Source organism: Mobula birostris, chromosome 16 (assembly GCF_030028105.1).
Source record: "Mobula birostris isolate sMobBir1 chromosome 16, sMobBir1.hap1, whole genome shotgun sequence".
Taxonomy (NCBI): domain Eukaryota; kingdom Metazoa; phylum Chordata; class Chondrichthyes; order Myliobatiformes; family Myliobatidae; genus Mobula; species Mobula birostris.
Genome location: NC_092385.1, coordinates 24,962,597 through 24,968,529, shown reverse-complemented (window position 1 = coordinate 24,968,529; position 5,933 = coordinate 24,962,597).

The window sequence follows — 5,933 nt, the reverse complement described above, 5'->3', positions numbered from 1 at the left end:
AAACTGAATAATAAACTCTTCAATCAGATGGTGGCCAAACAAGGATTTAGTAGAAAAACAAAATACATTTAAGTCAGACAGCCTCTTGAACAATATGCTTCTTTCAATTTTATATCGATTACAACTCAGCAAAACATGCTGAACTGTCTGTGGACTACCACAGTCACATAATCCAGTGGGATGTTTTCCTATTTAAATAATAGTTCAGCCTGCAATGCCCCAACCTAAGTCTTGTTAATTTCACCATATCTCTACGATTTAAAAAGTAACAGTCTGAGACCTTTTTAACTAGTGGGTGACTAGAAAAGAAATGCCTTCCCTTAATTCATTTTTCCAATCGTCCTGCCACTTCTTCTCTATACCTTTTTTAATCCTACTTCTCAATTCTGCTCTGCCTAGGGGAACTCTAATTTCTACTTGCCTGCTCTGTAAGGAAGACTTTGCAATGCCATCCACAATTTCATTTCCCTCCACCCCAGCATGCCCAGGTATCCATGAAAATCTAACTGCACAGCCCATCTTCTCTACTCTAAACAACACTAAGAGAATCTCAATAACTATGTCAGGGCGAGCTTTTGATTTACTCCCTTTTATAGCCTCTAAGGCAGCAGCAGAATCCAAATAGATGATAACCCTGCATGGTCAAGAGTCTTCTGTCTACTATAAGGCCCAGAGGATTGCGAATAATTCTGTTGCAAAGACAGAAACACCATCTGAAACCCGGTGACCAATCTTAACTCCAAGTTGACACATGTACATCCCAAATCCTGCCTTACTGCTCTCTGGGTCCACTGAGCCATCAGTAAAAATCTTCAGATAAGATCTCCATTTATTATTTAAATATTCATTTATGATCGACGCTGTTGAAATTGCTCTGCTTCCTTGAAGCTGAAAAAGGAGGAATAGGTCTACTTCTGGTTCTGGAAAGAGCCAAAAAGGGACAGGTGGCAAGCAAATTTGGTCAGCTATGTCTTCCTCAGTCAGTTTCAATTTCACAGCCCAGTTATTAACCAAATCTAAAGATGGGTATCTTTTAATTTTACTTTGGCGCTCCGACTTCCCCTGCAAAAGACATTTTGATGGACAGCTGTGATTGAAGCCATTTAGTTTTGGCCAATACTGCAGGCCCAACTGAACTCATCTTAAATGTAGAGGCACTTCTCCCATCTCCACACATAATGCAGGGACTGATGTTGTTCTAAAAGCTCCACAACAGAGTCCAACTGCACGAAATCTAATTTTTCAAGCTCTGCCGTAGCAGCGGAACCATAAGCAATACAACCATAATCAATAACTCATCTAATCATAGCTAGATATATTAAGTACATAGTTCCCGCCCTACTCCCCAATCACATCCAGCAATACTTATCATAACATTTAAAACTTTCTCACACTTTCCAATTGTTCTATCTAAATGAACCCTCCAAGTAAGTCCATCAAACTAGACACCTAAAAACTTGAATACCTTGACTTTTTCTAATACAGAATCATATAGACACAATTCACAATCAGGAATCTTTCTTCCAAAGCCAAAAATCATATATTTGGACTTAGAAGCAGAAATCCTGAAACCACATTTATTAGCCCAGTTTTCAACTGATCTTAAAGCCTTTTGTACCCGCTTTAATATATTCTTGATGTTTCTTCCTCTCTTCCAGATTGCACCATCGTCTGCAAGCAACGATTTGCCAAATCCTGGCCCTACCTGATCAAAGATATCGTTTATCATGACATTAAAAAGAACTGGACTAATGACACTTCCTTGAGGGGTACCATTACCTATTTTAACTGACTTGGAGCTTGTTCCGCCTGTTCTTACTTGAATTGTCCTTTCCTTAAGAAAATCCTTGATCCAGTTAAAGATTCTACCTCTAATTCCCGCATCATAGAGTTTAATTAATAAACCATCCTTCCATAGTGAGTCATATGCTCTTTTAATATCTAGAAATACACTTACCATTATTTCTCTATTTTGAAATGCTTTTTAAATATCATGATCTAAAAGGGCAACGGATTCCATTGTTGATCTTCCAGTTCTAAAACCATTTTGATAGGCAGAAAAATGTCCCTTATTTTCTAAAAATTAAACAGGTTTGTTGGTGACCATTTGTCCCATAGTTTTACAAAGCACTGATGTTAAAGCTATAGGCCAATACGAACTAGGACTAAATGCAGCTTTACCTGATTTTAAAACTGGAACTACCACCACATGCTTCCATTCTACTGGTAATTTTCCTTCTTTCCATACTGAATTAAACAAAGCTAACATTCCTATTAATACAGAGTCATATAAATGCTTAAGCAATTCATAACACAGTCCATCCCTACCAGGAGAAGTGTTTGAACCTGATTGGACAGCTTCCTGCAATTCCTGAAGGGAGAAAAACAAATATATGGAGCTATTATCATCCAAATGCCTATCCAATTTCCAACTTTCCTTTAACATAATTTCCTTTCTCAAATCACCTGGCTCTCCAGAACCATGTAACACTTGGAACACCTCTACAAACATATCAGCCTTTTCCTTATTGGTTACAGCTTCAATATCTCCTTGCAGCAAAGCTGGGATAGATGGTTTTCTATACATCCCTGATATTTTGTGAATCATCATCCATAGCTGCTTTATAGGTGTCTCAGGGCCCAGGGTTCCACAAAATCTTCTCCAACTATCCCTCTTTGCATTTTTAATTACTCTCCTTGCTACTGCTCTTTCCTTTTTATACTTCATAACATTATCTAACTTTCTTAATTTCTTATAAGCTCTATTTCTGTTTCTTACTGCTATGTCACAATTTTTATTCCACCACGGAACTAATGCTCAAGCCTTAGAAACATTCCGTAGTGGAATAGTCAACTGAGCAACTTTATGAATTATAGAACAGAGGGATTCATTCCAATCATCTATGGAGCCCTCGCTATCAATCTCTTCTATTATATCCACAGCTTTTTCCTGGTACTCATCCCAATGGGCGAAAGAAAAATTATACCTAGCAGACCTCTCCTCGACTTCTACTATCAAATTTCTACTAAATCTACATAATATAGGATAGTAATCACTTCCTAGTGTGTATCTGTCCATAACATCCCATTCCCCGACCCTGGCTAAGTTTGAGGAAGTGATTGAGAAGGCTAAGTGACTACAAGTATTCTTTACAATATTAAATCTTGTAGGCCTTCAGTCATTTAGCAGTACCATGTTGTATTTATCTTGAAACTCCTCTATTACCGCTCCATTACTATCTTTACTTTCACTACCCCATATAGGATTATGGGCATTGAAGTCTCCAACCCAGATTACTGGGGATCTTACCTTATTCATAATTTCATCAAAATCTGATAACATCATCATATTACATGGATTATAAAAGTTAATCAAAGTTATTTGACCGGTGAACTCCAAACCTCCACAGCCACAAATTCAAGATTAGATTTAAAATCAAATCTTCTAAACTGAAGTCCTGTTTTTATGAAAGTTGCACACCCTCCACCAGATTTACCCATTCTGTCAGCTCTCAAACTATCATATCCAGGGATCACAAAATCTAAATGAGGCTTTAACCATACCTCCTGTATACAGATCAAATCAGGCTTATCTTTAAAAGTTCCAACAAATCATTTTAATTCTTGACCATTTGCAATTAAACTTCTTGCATTCCATTGTAATATTAAAAACATCCAAATACTAATTATTGGCCTCTTCATCCACATAAAGCTTCTCCATACTCTCTGACCCTGACAACTGGGAAGTATTCAGTGATTTTTTGTCTGTCATATACTCATGTAATTTTTCCAGTAAAACCTGTTTCATATCAAGGAATCTCTCTGCAGCTCCAATAACTACTTTTATCATATCTGACCTCTTGGTTGTAGTTTTAGCCCCGACCAGTACATCAACAACAAACGCAAAAAAAGACTTTAGTCATCAGCAACATGTCTGAAGGAACCATAGTTGGAGAACACGGAACGTGCTGACTCCCCCTCGTTCCAATCTTTTCTTTACTTATCCTTTGCTCTCTATCAACTTTCTTTACTGCGTCAGCATATGATACTTTTTTGTTGGTTACTAACAACCTGAATCTGCTTTGCCTTGATAAAATACTCACATCCTCTGAACGCCGCTACATAGTCCCCTCCACAGTTACTGCTTTTGGGCGCCACTGCCTTACATGCTTTACTATTATGATCCTCTCCACATTTCACACATCTTCTTTTACCAAGACATGAACCAGCAACATGTCCAAATCTCTGGCAATTATAACAGCGCAAGGGAGGTCTAATATATTCTCTAACTTGATAAGACATGCTCCCAAGATAGACTCTAGTTGGAAGAACATCACCTGCAGAAACCAGTAGGACAGGAGAATCCTAATCACCTCCTTCTCTCAATTTTAATGATTTGGCTTCAATCACTTGACCACCTTTAATATTGTCCAAAATTTCCTTTTCAGTCATGCCAGACCAAATACCATACACTACCCCACTAACACCCTTCCTTTCTTTCGAAGTGATACACTCCACTTTCACAACCAATTTTCCCAACGTTTTAGCACTGCTATATTGGTCAACATCTTTGCAACAAATTTTCAGCAATCCATTAGACAAAATCTTGGCCTGGAATCCTTTACCTATTTGGTTCTCTAATGCTGCTGCCACATTCAAGGGATTAAGGGCTCTAAAAATCCTCCTTCCCCTTCCTTCTGACCTTTAATTTTATACAGAACTATAAATTCCTCCAAGTCACCCATTTTCCTCAATTTGTTGTCCCCCATTACATCGGGTCTTTCATTTGATGCACCCCTTTTTTGGCTACCCTTACTTCTGGAGTATTCCACAGTCTCCCACCCCCTCCTTCAATATCAACCCCCCCCCTCCCCTTTGCAGCCTAGGCTACAAACTAATCCTTTCCAAACTACTGGGCTGAATAAAGAGGAAGAAAATAAATTAATAAAATACATAAAATTAAACAAACAGGCCAATCAAAAGTTAAGGGAAACCACCCTTCTTTGGGTCTTGTTGTTTACTCTCACAACCTAAAGACATCCTGGGTAGATTAATTAGTCATTGTAAATTGTCCCGTGATTAGGAGTTAAGGTTAATCAAGTTTGTCAAGGGTTGCTGGGGTTACGTGGATCAAAGGGCAGGCAGGGCCTACTCCATCCACATTGTACCACTAAATAAAATAAATACAGCAAATTAAAAAAATAAACAGACTAGTTACGGGATAAATTAAGAGTTTAAAGCTGTACAGCCAAAAAAAAAGTTTTTCTAAAGAGAAACAATACATCGATAGGAACAAGCTTTCTGTTGTAGCAGTCTTCTGATTGTCTAACATCGTCATTTGCTTCTCATATGAATATCTTTTCAAGTACGTACCCATCAAAGCATCTACGTTTCCATTGAAAGCTATTATTTCAGTCTGCTTCTTGAGAAAGTGGGACTGTACTCAAAGTAATCAATAGCAATGCTGCATCTAAAATGGTAATAAGTCATAAAACTTTGATGCCTGATTCCCAGGCTGTGCTGTTTACTATTGAGCATTATTTGTTCAGACTACAGAGTAAACAAATAGACAGGGTTATTTGGCTTTAATTTCCATCTGGAGACTTGCTTTCAAAAAATGACATTTTCTGGTGTAAACACGAGGAAATCTGCAGATGCTGGAATTTCAAGCAACACCCATAAAAGTTGCTGGTGAACAATGTTGCTGGTCCTGACGAAGGGTCTCGGCCCGAAACGTCGACTGTACCTCTTCCTATAGATGCTGCCTGGCCTGCTGCGTTCACCAGCAACTTTTGTGTGTGTTATTTTCTGATGTACCTAGGGTCCCTCCACAGAGCTTAATTTTCTTCAGAGTAACTGTTTTTGGAAATTCATTGGTGGGGTGAGAATAAATATAAAATCAATTAACTGAAGGCTTATTGGAGAAGAAATGG